Source organism: Pongo abelii, chromosome 3, assembly GCF_028885655.2.
Source record: "Pongo abelii isolate AG06213 chromosome 3, NHGRI_mPonAbe1-v2.0_pri, whole genome shotgun sequence".
In the NCBI taxonomy this organism is placed as follows: domain Eukaryota; kingdom Metazoa; phylum Chordata; class Mammalia; order Primates; family Hominidae; genus Pongo; species Pongo abelii.
The window spans coordinates 97,875,751-97,898,192 of NC_071988.2; the positions used below are offsets into that span (position 1 = coordinate 97,875,751).

At 41.8% G+C, this 22,442-nt stretch overlaps 1 protein-coding gene across 5 annotated transcripts in view; it reads left to right on the forward strand.

The window, feature by feature from the left end:
• Positions 1-22,442, forward strand: part of SHROOM3 (shroom family member 3) — a 349,831-nt gene that overhangs the window by 249,969 nt on the left and 77,420 nt on the right. Inside the window, exon 1 of one of the 5 annotated variants that reach the window (XM_024246228.3) lies at positions 8,041-8,352. The exons of the other annotated variants lie outside the window; for them this stretch is intronic. The gene's annotated coding sequence lies outside the window, so the exon portion shown is untranslated. Of the gene's footprint in view, positions 1-8,040; positions 8,353-22,442 lie in introns of those variants that run through there. 5 annotated transcript variants of the gene reach the window in all.

The following is a 22,442-nucleotide window of genomic DNA, read 5'->3' on the forward strand; positions in this document are numbered from 1 at the left end:
GCCACTATTTTCAGCTCTCATGTGCCAGGCATAGTATTGAACACTTAGCATGTTTGCTGGGTACAAATATTGAACCACAGACATAATTAGGGGAGAAATGTAACTGTTTCTTTAAAAAAAAAAACTGACCATAATTTCTATTTTGAGACCTCATTCAAGCTGGGAGACAGAAACTTAGTATCAGCCAATTCAGGATCCCCTCTAGCTCCTGGGGTTGCAGCTAAGTTGTAAGAAGCTTAGGCAGTCTAGGGTGTGTGTGTGTGTGTGTGTGCGTGTGTGTGTGTGTGTGTGTGTCTGGATGAGATTGAACCTTTGGTATCCTTGTCACCATTCCCCATGCTAGTGTTTGGTTGGTGTCTGGTGTTGGGATGTTGGTATCCGCAGCCTTTTCAGATGGATTAGGAATCTGTGCCCTCTTGGATTACCAGAAACAGTTTGCCTCTCCTGAACCACTTTGGACTGGAAAGATTGGTAGAAGGTATGACACTTTCTCCAGCCCAGGTGCACCACACAGACATTTCTTTCATTCCCACTCCATGCTGGGCTCGCAGGGACACTGGGACTGAGTCAGTTCTCCGGAGTCTTGCCTGGGACCAGGGCCCACATCCTTTGTGCCCTCAACTCTCTCTGCCTCTCTGGAGCTTTCATCTTGCCCCACATAACACTCCTAACTCCCCTCCACTTTCCCTCTGGCTCTCCTTGCCTTTCTTCATCAGTCCTAGAAAGCTGTAATGTCTTCTGGGAAGAAAAACTGGCTCTAATTGAGTATTCTTGCACATCTTAAGTCGGGCACATGGATTCCTTTGTTCTATGAGTTCTGTTGTGTTCCCTTATTTTTCTTTGGTCAGTGAATGACACTGACTGGGAAGAAAGATGAAGGTTACTGGAAAAGTCAATGTTATGAGTAAGAGCAGTTAATATCTCACTGTTACCTTGGCCCCAAACACTCACACTCAAAGATTATCCCATATTAATTTTTATAAAAACCTTCTATGGAAGATGTAATTACCATTTTCACAGAGGAAAAACTGATGCTTAGTGAGATCAACTGACCTCACCCCCAGCAGGCAAGATCTTGAACTCAGTCCGCACTTTTGACCACCACACTCCACCATCCTTAGCACATGGGACTGAAATAATTTCTTTAGATACCTGGGTTTTCCACTACACTGTGAGTTCCTTGAAGTTAGGGTTGGACCTCATCCATCTTGATATCCCTATGCCTGGCATATAACAGGTTCTCAGTAGGTGGCAGTTGAATTGAAATGGGTCAAGGAGAGAGAAAGGAAGATAAGAAGGAAAAAAAAAAAAAGGAGAATGAGAAAATTCCCTTATCTTAAGCTATTTTGAAACTTCCTGAATGATACTCTGCCAGCTAAAATATAAGTGGAATGAAAAGTTTGATGATTATCTAAGTCACGTCTAGCACTGAGCTCTCCTTATATTATGCTGTCAAATTATTCTAGCCATAGAAATTAATTCCTTGTCTCCAGGAAAGAAAAGGGTATAATGTGGTTGGTGACACAGCAATGACAAGTGAGGAAAATGTGCATATGTGAGCAGTGACCAGTGTGGACAGTTTTTACCAGCAGTAATAGTTGATTTTTATTTACTTTTCTAGACAGTGCCATCCAAGATGCTGGTGGCATATAAATCTGATAATTTGTGGAATTTCACAGCTTTCCATTAAAATTTTATCTGAAAGCCCTTGTTTTACCACATTACATAAAAGCCTCTGATAATAAATATCATATTTATTTGCCCATGAATGTAGGAGAAGGGTAGAAGTTTTAGGCTGTGACATGCCCAAGTTACAGTCAATGTAGTTTTGCCGAATAGTTATTTTTCATAATCATCTATTATGTTTTTTTAAAAATTTTATTTGATGTTGTAACAGATAACTAGAACACAACATAAATGAAACCGTAAAGTTAATCATTTCCCTGCCCCACCTTTCCCATGTAAATTATATTAACAGCCTGGGGTCCTTGGTCATGTAATGTTTGTGTTCTCGTACAAATTCTCATTCATAGAAGTTTGCTTTTTCTCCTTACAGTGTTTCTCCTGACCTCCCTCCCTGCCTTTACCCTCCAGCGAATTTCCCTCATTCTTTCCCCCTTTCTCTTCCCCACTCCTCCTCCATCTCTTTTCTCTCTCTCTTTCTTCACCTTCTCTATTTTTCATTTTCTACCTTTTCTTCTTTCTTTCTCTGTTAGCCTTGGAGGACCCAGGCTCTTGGAAAATTGCATTTATCTTCAAGGTGTGACAGTTCAGTCGAGTTTTGACTCTGAACATTTTTCTTGGGTTGTCTTATGCCTCAGCATAAGAAAGGAATAGAAAAGGGTAGGCAGAAAGTCAAATATTCAGTTAATCAAGATTAACTTATTTGATGGAACTACTTTAGAACCCAGGATACTTTTTAAAGTTATTAAAATGTTTATTATACAAATGTAATTCAAAGAGTAAATCATGTTTCTTGTTTTAAAAAAATCCTCAAAGTCTATAGAAGTGTTTAAAACAAATGATAAATTTTTATTTATCTGCCAGAATTCTACTCCCTGCAATGCCACTCTCCAAGAAGAGTTTAGCATTGCCTCCATGAAGTTTTTCTGGATATTTATAAAACATGTAACAAATATTATATGTACTGGTGGATGTAGACAGCAAATGGGAAGCTTTTTCACTAGATAATGTGGACATCTCTCCATGTCAGCACATATAGGATCCCCTTCTTTCACTTTAAATGCTGCATAATATCCTTTGCAATTAATAAACTATTTTCTACATGAACATTTAGGTTGCTTCCAATTTACAGGATGCATTTCTAATCTTTCAACCAAGACTTCCCAAAAATAATGCTGTCAATTCTTGTCTCCTTAATGACTTGGGGCTGCTGACCTGAGTGACTGTTATTTAACCAGTGACCCCCATAGCCTTGACATGGTGCTTTGTGTCCCATGTCTCCATAAGGACAAGAACTTGCTGGCTACCTTCACCCTCTGAGGCTATCCCTGTAGGTCTCATTCTGCTAGTATTGTTGCTCTGTTCTTTCCTAACCTTTTTGCCTCTGTTTAAACCTATACAAGTTTGATACAGGCTCCATGAGCATTGTAGTTGACTGCTGTGCTAACATACTTTGGTAGCATAGATAGTGAATAACTCTCATCTACCTAGTCCTCATCTCTCTTTTCTTTGGGTTCTCACCTGTGCAAGATAGCTTTCGGGATAACAGCCAGGATGCATTAAGGCCTTTACTTGGGACCCTAGTCCTGGGGCTATAAAGGACAACAGAAAACCTGGAGGTGCTTTGGTCACTGTGAAACAGCTGCCAAACAAAGAGACCTTATCCAGAGAGAGGGTGAGGCCAGTATCAACTCAGAGGATCTGGGAGCTCACTGGCCTATTCATGGGAAAAGACTGTGATAGAGATGTTAAAAGGTATTTGAAAAGACAAAGTAACTCTGAGGCGCTGAAAGAAATTATAGAGTTTTCCTCCTTCATGTTCACTACATGAAATAGATCATTTCTAAGGGGTTGGCGTGGCCTTAAATGCATTTCCCTAAAGTTTCCATTTTAACATCTTCTTCTAGGACACCTAAGATGGTTGTTCACTTGTTTTTCATTTTGTTGTGAGTGGTTCCAAAAAATCAAAATATTTATTAAAGTGAATATTATGCTAGAAGTTATATATTGTTCACAGTAAACCCCAACGCCCATTTGAGAAAGCAGCATATCATTTGTTCCTCCTAATATTTTCTCTCCTAAGCAAACAATCTATATTTCAAGTGTGTTCTTTCTTTGTAGTGTGTTGTTTATATTGGTCATTAAATAGTTCCTAAAACTGACTTTCAACTTATACATAGACATTGTTTCTCTAAGGTGTCAACATTGAAAAGAACAGTATAGAGCAGGGGTGTCCAATCTTTTGGCTTCCCTGGGACACACTGGAAGAAGAAGAATTGTCTTGGGCCACACATAAAATACACTAACACTAACGATAGGTGATGAGCTAAAAAACAAAAAAAATCACAAAAAAAACCTCATAATGTTTTAAGAAAGTTCATGAATTTGTGTTGGACCACATTCAAAGCTATCCTGGGCCACATGCGGCCTGTAAGCTGACAGTTGGAAAAGCTTGATATAGATGAACCAGGGAATTTATTGTATGACTGTGGCAAGAAAGAGTTAATAATTATTTAGCAAAGATTCTTACATTTCAAATAATTGTTTTTCACATCAAAGCTTTAGTTGGAATAATAGAAGGAATGTCAAACTGAATTGGTAAGAAATAATGGTAGCCTATTTCTAAGTAAAATTTAGTAATATTTTAAAGTATAGGCTGGGCACGGTGGCTCACGCCTGTAATCCCAGCACTTTGGGAGGCTGACACGGGCAGATCACTTGAGGTCAGGAGTTCGAGACCAGCCTGGCCAACATGGTGGTCTCTATTAAAAGTACAAAATTTAAAAGTACAAAAATTAGCCAGGCGTTGTGTTGTGCACCTGTAATCCCAGCTACTCGGGAGGCAGGAGAATCGCTTGAACAAGGGAGGCAGAGGTTGCAGTGAGCTGAGATTGCACCACTGCACTCCAGCCTGGGCAACAGAGCGAGACTCCATCTCAAAATAAAATAAAAGAAAGTATAGAAGTAAGTAATGATAGACTTTTTTTTTTTTTTTTAGAGTCAGGGTCTTGCTCTGTTGCTCACACTGGAGTGCAGTGACATGACCCTAGCTCACTGCAGCTTCAAACTCCTAGGCACAAATGATCCTCCTGCCTCAGCCTCCCTATTATTAATAGCTAGGACCACAGGTGCATGCCACCATGCCTGGCTAATTGTTTTATTTTTTGTAGAGATGGCGTCTCCCTATGTTGCCCAGGCTAGTCTTGAGTGATCCTCCCACCTCAGCCTCCCAAAGTGCTGGGATTATAAGCATAAGCCTAGCCTCGTAGACTATTTCTAAGTGAAATTTAGTTGAATATTTTAAAGTATAACATATGTTACAAAACCAAATTGCCATAATATATTTAAAAAAAGCTAAACTTGTGAATAAATTCAGAACCCAAATAATGTATGATTTCTAGATGTAGTCTTTTTAAATATACAATTAATTAAATGTATTAGACTTAAATTGAAAATGTATTAGACTTTAAATTAAGATGAAATAATTCAAAGAATAAGTGCTGAATCTAGAATTTAGAGATGTATGACAATAATTTGAAATTTCTAGAGCTTTTTGTCTGAAAAAAGATACTCATTCTCACAGGTCCCTCCCAACTAATCAACTGTAGTGAAAAAACCAACTTCTAAATATCTATACGTATACAATATGAATCAGACCCTCTGAATATACTAGATCCTCAATAAGCATAGTCTAATTTGATGTGATTTTAAATAGTTCTTACAGGTTATTATATTTATCTTTCACTGACATTTGGATTTGTAGGTTGAAATGTTTAAGAGAGAAGGGAGGAAACTGACTTGGCATAAATGCACACGGTACTGTTCTGGCTGCCAGTGTTGTGGGTTCTGTCACTAACTCCCTGGTTTTGACTCAGGACCACCTGTGGGACCTTGCACACCTCAATCTGGTGTACCTCTGTGCAGGTGGGTGCTGTGCTGCTCTAGGACCATGTTGGGGACTTATTCCAGTCTCTCTGGTCTTTCCTTCCCACAATACACTCCAGCACCAGAGGTGGCTTTGGCGAAGGAAAGGGAGCAAAAAATGGTAACCTATTTAAAAATGGCTTTTGAAAAGTGTAAATTTTAAGGGCATGTGAATCATCTGTCCATTAAAATGTTTAAAATAAAAACTTTTAAACAAAATAAAAAATGTACAAATTACAAGTTCCAGACTGGCCATGCACACCCTTTCTAAGACAGGCTGTGCACTTTTTTCCTATGTGTAACTTTCTTACAAAATATTTTAGCATTTTTAAAGCTTTATTTCTTCATTAATATATTTGATTTTAATAAAAAGTAAAATGCTTTCGATTCTAATGTGATGCATTATTTCTGAAAGCAGTCTTAATATGGGAACTAAAGGGCAGTGTGATTTTACAGAGAACATCTTTAATAGTGGCTAGGAGTTTACACATACACACAGTTGATATGTGTAACTATTTCAGGTCATTCTTTCGTCTTGTGAAGGAAGGGACAGACGAGAACGGAGGCACCAGCTGAGGAAACTAACCCCCAGCTCATGCAGAGAGACATTAGCATAATTTTGTATTGTTGCTGAAATTTCTTCATGTCTTACTTTTGATCCCATGAGACAAGTTGTTTGCTTCCATCTAAAAATATCGGATGATGCCTCTACATTGCAGATACAAGTTAAAAGTGTTTTTCCAGAATCTATGTTACAAAGGAAGCCCAGGGACCTCTGGTCATAGTGATGAATTTCACTGGTGTAACATCCATGCTGTGTGGGAGGTGAGATTTGGACCCAAACTGTGTTTTTAATCACCAATTTACAGTGATGTTTCACACAGAAGTAGAGGGATCTGTTCCACCCTTAGGAGATTTCACCTGACCCAGAGCACTTAAAAAACAAGATAAAGCAGCAGCAGGAGAGGAGGCCTTATCTGTTCTGCCCACAGAGCTCCTGGCTGTGTTCTCCAGCTAATACTTCTTACTCCGCCCTACACGCAGTGGCAGCGGCAATGTGCGTTATGAACTGCAAGGGCTGACCACTTCTTCAAAGCTTAAGTTCTGGACATCACCTCCCTCTCCCCCAAACAAGATTCCCACAGGACATGAGGACACAGAACAAACCATATTAACCTCTCTGCTTCCAATGCCTAGCAACAATGTTTGTGGTTACCCCATGACTGCGTGATAGGTGTGTATGTGTTGATACCTGCTTGTGATACCATAGGTAAAACAAAATACAATTTTAAGGAGGATAATACTTTATGGCAGGGAAGAGCCTGTCCATGAAGGTTTCAGTAAAGAGGTTTATTCAGTGGTTGCCGTGGCTGCTAATGCTCCTGCATTCTGTCAGGATATAAGAGCACAGACAAGTAAAGGCAAATGTGGTATCAGCTGTTTGGTAAGGGAGGTTTCTATTTCCTACCTAGTGAGGTCTTCTCTGTGTCTATATGCATATTTATTACCTTAAATATAGAACCTGGACATTTAACAACGGGGATTCTGCTTGAATTAGAATAAAGCCAATTTCAAACCTTACTGTTACTTTCATCTCTGGAGATGACACGTGAGAGCAATTAAGAGAGGACTCTGAGGGGAAAAAAATCCTACCTCCGTTGAAAGAAGCTGGAAGAACCTTTGAAGAAAGATGGAACTTAAACTAGCACCATCCCTCCCTTTAGAATATTAACTGGACGCCTATATCATAAATGCAAAATAAATGCAAATGGATATATTTTCTAAAATTCCAAAGTTTGCAAAGCTGAATCCAAAATCTCTCGAAATTACAGTCATGACGACCGAAAGAATCACGTCTCTTGTCTAATCAGAGACGATGCTTATGGAAACAAAAACAGGCCCGGAAGGGAGGCTTCAGCGGCATTCACCACCACCTGCATCTCTGCTGTGACTTACACTGAGAAGAGGGCATGCTGAGAAAAAGGATGGTTATTTTCCTTGTAATGCGAGCTTTTTTTTTTAGCTGTGAACTTTTTACCTTGCTTCATTCATGCTTCATTTGATCAATTACTAACTGTATAGCCTCTGAAAAGCGAGCGCGGGCTTCTTAAAGTTGATATTTTGCTTTTGGATTCCTCTGAATTTTACAACGGGGGGAGGGTAATTAAGGCACCTTTCTGATTGAATGGGCAGAGGGACTGAGGGTGTGTGCTTCGGTTCGGTCCGCTTAATACCGCAAGGACCCGAGGACCGCGGAGGGGCGAGTGGAGCGCGACGCTTCCACCCCAGAATCCGTTTTCAAACCTTAGGGAGCCTACTTTGCCATTGAAATGCAAATCCGGTCCTGAGCTCCCGGGCCAATCCGGAAGGCTTCCTGTGGGATTACCTGGTGGCGAGCGAGCGCCGAGCGAGCGCCGAGCCAGCGCGGCCCCTCGGGTGCGGCGGGCGCGGGGTGGACTGCGCGGGCCCGGGCGGGACGAGAGGTGGGCTAGCGCCCCGCACCCTCGGCGCCCCGCGCGGGATCAGCGTCCTCCAGCCGCGCTGCCCCGGCCCACCGTGCAGCTGTAGCCGGGGCGCGGTGGCGTGGTGGCGCAGGGCGCTGCTGGGCCGCCCATTGTTGAGCGCGCTGGGCCCCGCCGGCGATGCCCCGCGCCGCCTCCTCGGAGCGGCGGCGAAGTTTGAACTTGGCGTCGGCCTGGAGCCGCGAGCAGCCCGGGGGCGGCGGCCGCGAGGCGAGCGGCGATGGTGAGTGCGGAGGGCGGCTGGGCACTGAGAGGGAGGCGGGGGCCGGCCGGCTGCTTTCTGGAGCGCGTCTATTTCGGGATCTGCGGCGACTCTGGAAAGCCCTGTCTCGAGGATGGTTCCCAGGGGCTTTCACGGCCAGCACTCCGGCTGATGGGGGCAGGTGGCGTGCTCCGAGGGTCTCCTGACACTCCTAGGCCTTGGCTTTTTATTAGAGAGGCAGTAGCTGCCACTCCAAGAGGAAAATAATTGTTGATTATTGACAGCATGAAAACTTTTCGGAAGAAATGATCTGTGAAATATTTTAATTTTGATAAATTGCTTCCCATCACGGCCCCTGCTGAGTTGAGAACTCCTTGCCTTTCTTAATTTTACTGGATTTGTTTCTGTAGGAAGGGCTCCTGAAGTGCGTTGAGGGGCACGCCTACCCCCAACCCCCACTTGCTCCAGATCTTAAGACAGTTACTTAAATAGTGTGTTCCTTGTCCTGCAGCAACACTTAAATCATGAAAATGAAATTATACCTGATGCTCGCTTTACTCTGAATTGCCAGAGGAATAAAACTTTTGCTGGTGGGGGAGGGGAGTGGTTACAAAATTTCAACACCTGGAGCACTCTCTGGGAGTGGGATGTATTTCTCATCCTCTAGGATGTATTTTGGCATTACCTTTTTCCCCTCTCCCATTAAATAGTAGTGTTGTTGTGGCGCACTGTGTGCACGGGAGCTTCTGCACTGGGAGCAAATGGGTGCCCTGCATGCGGGTCATCTCCATGGAGAGATTGCTGTGATATCGGGGGTGCAACAGGAAGTCCTAGCACGGAGGCTTCTAGAGAGAGTTCTGTGCATTTTCTGTTTTTAATTAGTTGTTTTAAAGCCTAGTTAAATGTCCATTTCCAGTTAAAAGCACCCTGGTCAGATATATGGCTAGATCTTTCCCCCAAATAATTTCACCAGAAGTTGGTTTACATTTTAAATTTATTTTGATGGTTATCTTTTTTTTTCTGATTATAAAAATATTACACAATTGTTGCAGAAAAGGTGTAATATACAGAGAAAGAAATAAACTCTTATAACAACATGTATGTTTTGTTTGCTAAGACCTAGTTTTTCACAGAATCCTAGTCATTTGAAAACTTTTCAGCTATGGACTTTTTTTTTCCTCCATTGCTAACAATCCTGGTTTAGGAACTAAAGCTAGGGATTGACAAGGAAATAAACTTACTTAAAAAAATGTTATAACCAACAATAACTTATTCACATTGCCCATGAGTTGGAACAGAATTTATTGTGGCAATTTCTCTTGAATCAACTTCCCACATCTGCTCCTGGCAAATGGTTTCTGTTTGTACAGCCTATTTTGTAAATGCATCTCTCTACCATTAAGGCGAGGTGCCCAAACACATACCCCTTTCCAGTGCTTGTGGCTTGGCTCATATAGTTAATATGTTTATTGGCTTCTGCATCAGAACTTCCTCACCATACATTTGATAAAACCCTGGAGAAGGTTACCAAGGGATGTTGTAGAGAATTCACTTCCCTGGAGATTTTAAGAATAGGATAAACATCCATCTGCCTAGGATGGCTTCAGTGCAGACTGTCTGGATAAAGGAAGACTAGGTCACTACTCTGAACCTCAAAATTGAGGAATTCTAAAATTTGTTTAGAATTCCTCAATTTTGACCTGGGACCAGGTCCTCTGTGACCTGGGAGCAAAGCAAATTAAGGTTGCCAAAAGTACCTGAGCCCAGTAGGAGGTGGAGCCCTGTTTTGATTTATATGAAACAAAGGTCTTCCTTTGGTAACAGATATGTTAAATTATTCTTAGGAGTTACCAATCCTTTTCTATTATGGAGAGAAAATCAACAATGATTTAACTGCTTTCTGGGAAGGCATAGGTGAGTTACAGTATAAATTCTGTGATTTTAAAAATGAACTGATTCATGTGAATTAAAAGTTTTGCCTCAAAGGTGGGCAGGGTGTGTGTGAGGAGCGTGCCTGAGCTTTCCCCACTTTTAACCTAGTGTTATTTTTAGAATCCTGTCTTATATGTTAAATCTGGTTACATTTTTAAAACATCAACATTCTACTGTCTCTTCAATGTTTATTCTTGCTTTCCCTTTTCATGCAGAACCCATATAGACCTTTGACCAAAATCAATTATTCTTGTAAGTTCTGTTCGAGGATGTTTCCCTGGAGTCCAGCAGTGCTGAGGTTTTGCTGGTGACTTCCAGAAGGTCAGGATTTCATGGGTTGCCGCTTCTTCTGACTTTCTGTTTGACAGAAGTATCCTGTAATTCTAACCACTGTGTGACCTCAATTGCCTTGACACCTTCCTCCCCTTCTGTAGTATCACTTGAACAGGAGCTGTTTCCTCCTGCAGGATCACTGAGAGGGGTTCACTTTCTAGGGAAGGTCATGTCAGAAAGAAGATTGGGAGGTAGAGCCTGGTGGCTGGGCAGTCTTCACCTTGCCTGAATGAGCAATGTCTCCATTTCACAGCCTTCAGCTTGTGGGATTTCTTCATGCATGTCAGAAACTAGTTTTCTGATGCTGTTGTAACACCCAAAGAAAGAATAGGGGCATGAACAATGGTCATTCATTTATTCAGCAATCATTTACTGTGTGGGAGGCATCCCAGGAACTGGCGATGGGTTCCTTGCCCTCAGGAACTCATAAGAGGCAAAATAAAACATGTTAATAAGCTAGTGCCATTCTGAAGGTGTAGAGTACAGGGGTTAAGAAATTAAGTTTGTTGTAAAGTTAAACATACACCAACCTATGACCCAACATTTCCACGCCTAGGTATTTACCCAAGATAGGTGAAAACAAATGTCCACAAATGACTTGTACAGAATGTTCATAGCAACCTTATATATAATGACCAATACCTGGAAACAACCCTACATCCATCAACAGGAAAATGGGTAAAGAAACAGTGGCACATCCATACAATGGAATACCACTCAGCAATCAACGGGAATGAACTCTTGATACAGAAACCTGGATGAGTCTCAAGAGCATGTTAACTGAAAGAAGCCAGATACAAAATAATAATAAGCAATTCTATTCATGAAGTGCTAGAATAGGCAAAACTAATCTATGACAGAAGTCAGTGGATGCCGGTGGGTAGGGATTGACTAGAAAGAGATAAGAAGGGATTTTCTGGAATGATGGAAATGTTTTATGTTTTGTTTTTTGCGATGGTTTCATAGGTATACACAATTATCCACCCCCATCGAACAGAACACCTAAGACCTGTGCATTTTATTGTATGCAAAGCATTACCTGAATTAGAAGAAAAACTTAGGTTCTAGAGTTAGACAAGAGTACACACCCCACATCTGCCTCTAGGCATATATTACCCTGGACAAGATATTAAATAAATGCCTCTGAGCTCCAAGACATTGGACAATAATAGAACATCTTCATAGGGTTGTTGCAAAGATTGAGTTAATGACTGAAGGTACTTAGCTTAGTAAGAACTCAATAAATGTCAACTACTATTTCCAGGCACTGTGACAAATATAATAATGTGATTTTGGAGTTAATGAAAAAGTATTCACACTTTTGTGAAAGCCATATCATTTAAGATTATCAAGGATCTTATATTAACTGGTATCCTTACCATTATTACTATGCATACCTTCATTTTGATAAGTCTTTTTTTTTTTTTGAGACAGAGTCTCGCTCTGTTGCCCAGGCTGGAGTGCAGTGACACAATCTTGGCTCACTGCAGCCTCTGCCTCCCGGGTTCAAGCGATTCTCCTGCCTCAGCCTCCCGAGTAGCTAGGACTACAGGCGCATGCCACTACACCCAGCTAATTTTTTTTGTATTTTTAGTAGAGATGGGGTTTCACCATGTTGGCCGAGATGATCTCAATCTCTTGACCTCGTGATCCACCCGCCCCAGCCTCCCAAAGTGCTGGGATTACAGGCATGAGCCACTGCACCTGGCCCTTGATGAGTCATTTTTTAAGGTTGTGGGGATTTAAAATGTGAAGTTCTTGTGTATGTGATCAAAATACTACTGGGATTTGGTTTTGCCAGCAGAAGTAAACTCCAAAGAGAGGAACTATGCACTAGGCAAACTCCTTTTTTTTTTTTTTTTTCCTGAGGACTGATTTAATGATGATTGTTGAAGCTGAGCTCCCAGATGAGGCTCACAACATCTTCTGGGAATCCAAGTGAAAGGTTAACATACCATATTCTCTTCCCGAAGATGTCGGTAGAAAAAAAAAAAGAAAAACTCGATCTCTCTATCAAAATTAATGTCGTGCTTTTCAGTAAAATGCTTTGGACAGAGTGGTAAATTTATAGTAGTTTATTTAATCTATTAAGCTTCAATGATTTAAGTTCAACAAAGCATTTGGGAAAGATGTTATATATTTTGCCAACTCCAAGTGAGGCATTTTGTTGTTGGGTTGGTTTAATTCATTCAGTAAACATTTGTCAAACATTTACTGAGAACGCATTAGCCTCTGGGAATTCAATGATGAATAATAAGACATTGTACCCTCAAGGGTTCATAGACACTCCAGCCACAAGTGTGAATGTGTACACATTTCTTTTGGAATTTTTCTCAGAGCAGAGAGGTCTGTCTCAGGCTAGTCTTTTTGTTTGTTTTTTTTTGTGTGTGTGTTTTGTTGTTTTAAAAGCTCCTGCTTACAGTGGAGGTTTAAAATCCTGGTTCCTTTTAATTGATGTTATTTTCTTAAACATTGGCATTTCTCATTAAGGCTTCACTTGTTATTCCTTACTAAAAATAGCAAAAACAAAATGGTCTTATATAAAGGCAGTTGAGTACAGTGGAAAGGTCAGAGACTGTGCAAGTAGAATGACCTATGTTTGAATCTGAGCTCTGCTACACTAGTAATTTGGAGAGTCCTTTAAGCCGCTGTTTCCTCATCTGCAAGATGGTGATAATGATACCTTAAGAGGTATTCATATTTATTAGGTTAAGGCTGTTATAAGGATTAAGTGACAGAATACATGTAAATATAACTAGGCTGGCACCTGATAGGTGTTAATTCCTAACATTTATTGGATACTTACTAGGAGTCAAGTACTGTCTAATACTTTTTGTGTTGGCTGATTTTATCTTCCTCACACTCCTATGAGGCAGGCACTGTTACTATCCCCTTTTAAAGGTGAGGAAACCAAAATCACAGGTTAAATAACTTGCTGAGGACATGGAGGTGCCAGGGTTAGTACCCAATACCATCCTGTCAATTAATGGATGAGGTCCATAATAGATGTCAACTATCTTTCCCTTTTAGATATGATTGTTTTATACCAATAAGTGGAACTAACTAGTGCCCTGCTTATGGCTGCATGCAGATTAATACTGGTCGTGGGGGATGGTTGACTCCTTGAATATGTTCTTAAATGGTTAATGGCTCTACCACCTTTGGGGGTTTGTGGGATGCTTGTAGGAAAGAATCTAATGAACATGTCTTTTCTTTTCCTAGCCCCTCACAAGTCACCTGTCAGGTGGCCCTCTCTGACATTGTCCGTTGCTCCTTACCCCCAATGACTCCAATTAGGAAGTCAGTTGATTTATTTGTGAACAAAAAATTGGAGTATCATGGCTGCCTGTTAGAATTTGACCTATGTTTTGTGAGGTCTGTGTAGGGATTGACATAGATGCAATATTTTCTTGGTCTCCAAAAAAATAGCAAGGTAAGAAATGTGCCCCAGAGCACTGTTACAGTAAGAAGAAAAGTCTACCATTGATCCCGGATATTTCATATTTCCTATTTCCATTGGTATTTTCTCAACTCCCAGATTCTGGAGAACCTTGAGCTAAAACTTTAAATAAAAATAAGTTCCAAGTGGTACGTTGAAAACCCTACCGATTTAATGAAGATGAAGTCACCTTGACCAATTCATTAAAATAATGTATAGATGCCCAGGGGAAAATGTAATTAAATAAATATGGATCCTAGTATCTGTTCCTATATGAACCTTTTCACTTAATTTCTCCCCCAAAGTCCTGAGTGTTGTGCAAGATACTCTGGATTATTGGTCCTGACATCAAAGCCTCTCCATTGCAGTGTGGGGATAGCTAGGCAGCCAGAATCTCAGGACCATTTCCTCACCCACTCAAGTGGTGCCACGTTGTTCTATTTCCAGACCCATCGAAGAAGCCCCTCAGCATGCAGAGACCTTTGGAGACACTGGACTGAAACCAGGTGGTGCAGAAAGAAGCCCCTAAGCAAAGTGTTGCTTGCAGCCCTGTATTTGAAGGAGTGCCACTGTGTACCAATTATGTCCATCCAAATGAGCTGTATTATTTTGGGGCAAAATGACTGGGAAATGAAATTATTAGGACTCTGCTCTCTGATGGGGAAAAAATAAATCTGGAAGAAGAACCTACAAGGATCTTAGCTGTCTGCTTGTCCCTGACACTCTCGAGGCCTTGTGCCAGGCTGCTTTGCTGTGCAAAATCTCCACTTCAGTCTTTTGGTCTGACTCACAATAGACGCACATGGTTGAAGTTAGGAGAATTGCAGGACTGTCACTTGAAGTCCCTCTCAGCCTCTTCACCATCGCCTCCAGCCTCTTTCCCTCTAACATTAAGCCCTTTGTGTCGGTTCCCATGGTTACCTCCTCACTACTGGCAGCTGGAATGTGATAGTGAGAGGAGGCTGCCTCCCCTACTGAGCCAGGTCTGGCTGGGGCGGAGGCCATTGATCCGCAGCTGGATTTGTGAAATAGGGTCACAGTCCAGTACCTTCTCTTTGTCTTGGGTTCTGTACCTTTCCCAGGCTTGACATATCAGGGTTGCAGTGGGAGGGGACATGGTGGGTGATGGACTGCTCACCGGACATGTCCTGCCATAGGCTGGCCTGGCCTGGCTGTCCCTGACCTGCCAAACTCCTCCCGGAGGTCACCCTTCCATGTGTGAATGCCCATTGAGGAGGAAGGGGCTGCTCTGCTTGGTCAGATAAAAATGATGACTCACTTCCCTACCTGCTTTCTGCTCAGATTCTGTTCCCAATACCATCTGCTTTTAAGTTAGTCAACATTAACAAGGGTGGGCTCCAGTCTGGAAAGAATTTGCATCAAAGGCATGTTTTCACATCCAGCTTGGAAGACCAGGCAGGCTCTGGGAATGGGGGGATAGCATAGGGATTCAAGGTTCAAGATGAGAACAAAACTAGCTGAGAGGTTTTTGTTGTTGTTTTTATAAGAGACAGGGTCTTGTTCTGTTGCCCAAGTGGGGTGCAGTGGTGCAATCATATCTCACCACGACCTCGAACTTCTGGGCTCAAACAATCCTCCCACCTCAGCTTCCTGAGTAGCTAGGACCACAGGCACATGCCACCACACCCAGCTAATTTATTTTTATTTTTATTTTTATTTTTGGTAAGAGATGAGGTCTCACTGTGTTGCCCAGACTGGTCTCAAATTCCTGGCCTCAAGTGATCCTCCCACCTTGGCCTCCCAAAACACTGGGATTAAGGTGTCAGCCACTGTACTGTGCCCCGAGAGTTTGTCTTGAAGCTATTTCCTGACATACTATTTGGAGGCTTCTTAAATTCCTTCTCGTTTAGAGTCTGGTGGGCCCCAGAGTTGAGGCAGGACTTGGAATTACAGGTGGAAATTAAGCAGCCCTGGTGGTGAGAGTGAGGGGAGGTAGTTCTAAGTAGAAAGCACCAAAAATCACTCCTGAGAAATTCAGTACTGGAAGAATTGTTATGCTCTTCTTGGGACAAGGCAAATCTGTTTTCAGAGATCTTTCAGCCCTGTAGGTATCTAACTAAGCACTTAAGTGATGCGATTGTGGGAGAAGGCAGTTAAGGGCACATTCTGGAGCCTTATAATAGGTTGGGTCCAAGCTTTACCACTTCCTTTGTGATCTTGAGCAGGTTATTTAAGTTACGTTTGCTTCAGTTTCTTTTTCTGTGAAATGAGGACAGCATTTCAGAGGGTTGCTGTAAAGATTAAATTTGTTATATAAAAATACTTTGCATGTTGTACAGCCAGCACAGGTGCCAATTGTAATGTTTTTAAATGTTTTGAGAATGTCATGCTAAACCGAGGACATAGATTTTATCAGTCCTACTTTGTGGTATATATGTCAGTGGGTCCAGAATTCCCCTGGAGAGCACAGGAAAGTGCTGGGGTGAGCAGGAACATACAGGATGAGGAAAAAAAGAATTCAAGCGTTTATGACACTACCCTATAGTAACTAAGAGAAAGGAAAAATGAAGGGGATAAGTAGAAAATCAGCCCATGGAACTATAGTCACAAACACCTTGAAAAGGTCTACTGTAAGCTGTAAACCATTACTTTTCCACAAACGGGCTGCAGTTTGGTACCTTGATGTCCATGTAAATTGTGCACCCAAAGAATATAAAGTAATCACTGGGAAAAGCTGAGTCCCCCTTTGGGTGATAGCAAAGGTTGGAAACATTTAGGTTTGATATTCGGAGGAATTTAAATGGCATGGAATGTCTATTATTTACCCTAAAAAGCAGAACGAATCTTGGATATTATGGACACAAATGCATTTGGCACGAGCTTAAAAAAAGTGCATGTGAGCTTCTTTCTAAGACCCAATAATCCTCTTGGGCAAAGTAAGGATTAGGCCTCCCTCACAAACAAGGCAGCGAGTTCATTTTTGCTAAGATTCCTCAGCTGATGCCAAATTTAGCAAGGGACCCATTTTTTCCCAATGAATGACAATCTCCATTTACATTTTTAATGTCCACTCCTTTAGGCAGGTCTAGGGCTGGAGCAACTTATTTGCATATAGATGGGAAACAGGACCCTGGCTCCTACAGACTACATTGGGACCCCCAGAGACCTTCCTGAGCCAGAGTCCCTTTACCTCACTCGCTTACAAAAGGGGAGGGGTCTCCCACCCCAGAGCCTGAAGTAGGAAGGACTCAGGGGCTGAAAAAAACTGGGCCCAAACTCATTCTGTTTTAAAGACAGCCTTGAAGATGCGTTCACCAACAGCCATCCCTGCCTAGTGCCTGTGACTCCTGCCAGTGAGAGGCAGCCTCTAGGCAGCTCCTCTAGGCTAATTCTGTCATCCTTGACCTTGAGGAACCCTTTCTTTCACACCAATCATTGAGCCCTCTATATCTATTCCCAAGGAGCTCAGGTAATGCCCTATATTTCCTGTTCTTATCTGCAAAAAAAACCCCTCCACTTTGGATTTAAATATTTATATTCCTCCCCAAATGTTTTGGACAATTTGTAGTTGCCCTTTTTAAGGAATTAACCCATCAAGACACCACCATCCTGTCACCCTCACCATGGTGACTTTCCACATCCATCTCCCTTATGTAGACCACGTTGACTGAACCTGTCTTGTAGTGGTTATTAAGCCACAGGGTAGATAATACTTTGTCCCCTTTTTACAGTTGAGGTCCTGAGGTTCAGAGAGAATAGTGGCCAGGAACTGGCAGAGATCAGATTAGAACCCAGGTTGATCCAGCTACAAATCCTGTGTGCGCCTCCCCAACAAGACTGGAGGTCAGAAGCTGTCTTTTATTCTACACCGATTCCAACTCGGAGCCTGAGTGTAGAACGTGCTCATCCCTTGTTGATGTAGATAGGCAGATCATCTTTTCTCACTTGGGATTTGCCATGTAGGCCCTCCCGCTGCTTTTTACCTTTGGTTCATCAACTGTTAAAGGTAAAGGGACCCCCAGGCTCTTATCTGTACTAACCTCCTCATTTTACGTGTGAGAAAATAGGAGCCCAGAACATGAAAATGACTTGTTCATAGCAATACAGAGAGGGCCTAGTGCAGGTGTCCTGGCTGCAGGTCCAGTAATGTTTCCTGCTATAATAGGATATGTATATATGGCCTTTTAGAGTGTCTACTTAACCATCCGTGCTCCCTTCCCTGATGTTTTGTGGGAACAGGGAAGAAGGATTACCAAATCGACTTTCCTGCTTTACTTCCACCATGCTTGTTGCATGTTCTCTTTCTTGCTCCTTTCCACAAGTAGCTCCTTTCCAAAGTGCTTTTCTGGAGATGATTAATGGTACTACACCATGCAGCATAGTCTAGGAGAGGCATGTCAGAGGTATTTGGACTGGGATGTGTTCTATGTGACCCCAACTTTACACTTTCATGAGACTCCCCTGATGCAGGATGTTAGCCCTTTGTGGCTTCAGCTGAGGGTCTGAGCATTGGCTGAGTTATATTCACACTGATGTGGTCCAAGCAGAATATCAGCAACAGAGCTGTACTCTGGGAAGACAGTAATTCCCATTCAAATGAGACAGGATAGATAACTGCAGGGGACCCACCAGGAAGCTGGCCTCATGTCCACTTGGCATATTTTTATTAACCAAATACTTATTGAGCATCATCCAAGGAAGAGAACCATATGGGGCCAAGGAAGAAAGGAGAATCTCAAATAAGATTAAGACTATTACATCATAGTTAAGAGCATAGACTTTGTCATCAGCCAGATCTGGAGTCAAATTCTTTTTTCACCAGCATTTGGACAAACTTCCTGCACTTCTTTGAGTCTGTTTCCTCATGTATAAAGTAGGGACTAATAGCAGAAAGTCACCTGCCTTCAAGGTTGGCTGTAAGGATGGTAAGAAGTTGTGCAGAAACAGTTTGGCCCCCAGCCTGGCTCAGAGCACTCCATAAGGTAATTGCAACTTTGAGGACTGATGCTTGGATACCTGCCCTCCCTGGGGCATGCGACTAGGGGAAGCAAGTGTCTACACAGACTGTGTAAAAGTGAATGACAAGGAAAGGGAGGCATGCTGAGTGTGGGCTGCCCTCATGGTCTCTTTTCCCAGCACTTATGGTTTGTATGTATATATTTACTCAGTTAATTTTGCCTTTCTTCCCATTAATTTATAGTTCCACAAAGGGAAGGATCGTGTCTGTTTTGCCACAAGTCCAGTGCCTAATCCGATGTGTGGCCTGTGGTTAGCCCTTAGTAATAGTTGATTGAATGAATGGATGATTGGGCTAGGTATAGATGTGACTAGGCTCTGGGTTTCAGCATGAAATATCTTTTTTTTTTTTCTTTCTTTTATTTATTTATTTATTTATTTTTGAGACAGAGTCTCACTCTGTCACCCAGGCTGGAGTGCAGTGGCACGATCTCAGCTCGTTGCAACCTTCCTCCACCTCCTGGGTTCAAGCGGTTCTCATGCCTCAGCCTCCTGAGTAGCTGGGATTACAGGTGTGAACCACCATACCCAGCTAGTTTTTGTATTTTTAATAGAGATAGTGTTTCACCATGTTGACCAGGCTGGTCTCAAACTCCTGACCTCAAGTGATCTGCCTGCTTCGGCCTCCCAAAGTGCTGGGATTAGAGGCGTGAGCCACTGCACCTGGTCTTGAAATATCTATCTTAATATATCCTGCATCATTTCAGCAGTGTGACTGGCGCTAGAAAGTTCTTGTAGGGGCAGGAATGCTGTCTGGGTGTCAGGGGTAGGGACTTCATCATTTCTCTAGATCTAGGGACAGTTGGACTTGAGAGAGGGGTCTCATCTGAATTTCAGTCAGTCTACTTTCTTCTTCTGAAGCTTCCCCTTTAAAGAGGCTTTTGGTATTAAATGTTTGCTACTGTGTCAATGGACTTTTAGGATCACAGAATCCAAAGGCAGTATGAAACAAGAGAGCTTAAAAATTAGAGTATGGGACCCTGCTGTGCCAGTCGTGTAGCTTACAAGTCCTGACCTTGAGCGAATAACTGTCCCTCTATGAGGCTGTCTCTGCATCTGTTAAATGGGGATAAATAATACTTGCTTTACTTGCCTTTCAGGATTATTGAGGGCCAAATGAAATAATATTTGGGAAAGTGCTTTATAAGCTATAATCTGGTATTAAAGTAATGAATAATGGTTCACTGTAGAGATTTGCATGGTTCTCTGGGAACACTATTCTGTTACTGTAGGCTAATGATAGAGGATAGGGAAAGATAGAGGATAGAGGATAGGGATAGAGGATAGAGATAGACTGAATTTTTTCAGGAGGTATTTATCTCTCTCTACTGATACTAGTTTCACAGAAGCCCTGCTTCTTCCTCCATTGACTATTTTCAGCAGTTATTGGAGCTCCCAAAGTAATCCCCTTCACCAACTAGTGTGGAGTCTTTCTACTGCCCAGATATGCTCTCAGGATAGGCACTTCCATTTCCTAGAGAAGATTTTCCTTTAAAAATGTAGAAAATTTAGACCCTTAGACTCATTCTATTAAGAAAAAATAAGGCTAATTTTACTATTTTCTGATAATTAAAATAATAAACATTAATTGTAAGCAATTTGCAAGACATAGAAAAGAGAGAAGAAAAATAGTACCCATAATCCTGTCACCCAGTAGTAACATTTTGGAATACTTGCTGGTGTTTTCTTTTTATGCATATATTTTATCTCATATGAATAACAAAAGAGTGATGTGGAAAAATGACAGGCATACATGGTTTGATATGTAGTTGATGCCTATCAAAGTATACAAAGCCCAGTAATCCTAAAAGCAATCTAATGGGGTAGGTAGTGGAGAGGGTGAGGACTTTAGCCATAGCTCTTTCTACTTTTTAATTTAATTTTTCTTTTCTTCTGTACAATAAGGATGATTATTGCCTCAAATGATAAGAAGATTAACTGAATTACTGTTTTTAAAGCACAAATAATCTGGTACATACCATGTGCCCAGTAAATGTAAGTTTCAGTTCTACGGGTAAAAATTTAATAATTACTGCAAGGCACTGTTCTGATTGCTTTATATGTATTAATTCATTCAAGCCTCACATCTACCCTTTGATGAAGGTGCTATTAGTATTCTTATTTTATAGGGGAGGAAGAGGTTAAGTGACCTGCTCAAAGTCAAACACCTTCCTAGGTGACAGAGCCAGAACAGGCCCCAAGCAGCTGGCTCCGGAATCCACATCATCCATATACATTACACAGCCTGCTGCTTGTTGGAGTTGTCTTAAGATCTAGACTCTGAGTGCTTGTAGCTAGGGGCACACCGCTTCCATGAAGATATCATCTGTTCACTATAAAGCCCTTGTGAGAGCGCTTGGTTTTCTTATGCACTTGTCCTGGGCTACTAGCTGTGTCAAAGGGCTCAGTGGGTAGAGGGACTGATGTCAGCAGTAAACTGAAGCAGATTAATATTTATTAGGCAGGTTAAAAGATTTGGCAGATCATTTGGCTTTTTCTCTTATCCACCCTTTCCTCATCTTTCTGCAAGGTTGACATAGAGGTCATTGGCTAAGATCTAGAGATAATTAAGCTTACGGTTTCAGAAAGAGTCAGAAATATGCTGAATGTTACTGGGGTATATTGTACACCTGGATTTGTTTGGCAAGTTTCAGGGGGAAATCAAGTGAAAAAAAGCAGCAGCCAGAGCAGGAGGTGCAAATGGACAGAGGTTTGAGACATACAAAGTGCATCTCTGCAGAGCTGAAGGGCTTTGTATGGCCCTGCTGTGATAAAACAAGCTGCAGACCAGGGTAGGTAAGCAGAAAGACAGGAGGAGGCTTTAAGTACAAATGAATGGCATGCCTATGACTAAAACACCAGATAGGATACAGGCCTGAGGGCATACAGAGGGAGCTTCCTAGATGGTAAATAATGACTTAAAAAGCAAAAAAGATGAGTAATGAGAGGACAAGACCCAGAAGGTTAAGACTTAAATGTGTAAATTACAAAAGGTCAGTAACAGGAACAAGGGGGCCTTTTAAAGAAAGGGTAATTCATTGAGAATGTCTGTGAAACGGCTGATCAATGGTCAGTTATCAGAAAATGAAGAGCACCTATGTTTGGTTAAGAACAGAAATCTGTGCCTGAGGGCATCATTTCTTAAAATCTTCTTCAGACACTGAAAAAGCCTCTAATCTAAGGCCTTTTCAGCCTCCTGGAGACTCAAGAGAAAAAGTGCTGAGAAACCTACAACTATGGCATTAGAGACCTGCAAACCCAGGAGAAGGGGGATGACAGGATAGAGATGCAATAGTAAGGCTAACTTCATGGATGAAGGACACAGAGTAGAAGACAAACGTGAAAACCAAGAACATGGCTTTAAATAAGACAAATTGCCACATAAATGAGTGTACACAGCCAACATAAATCAAAAGGAATTTCTCCAAAG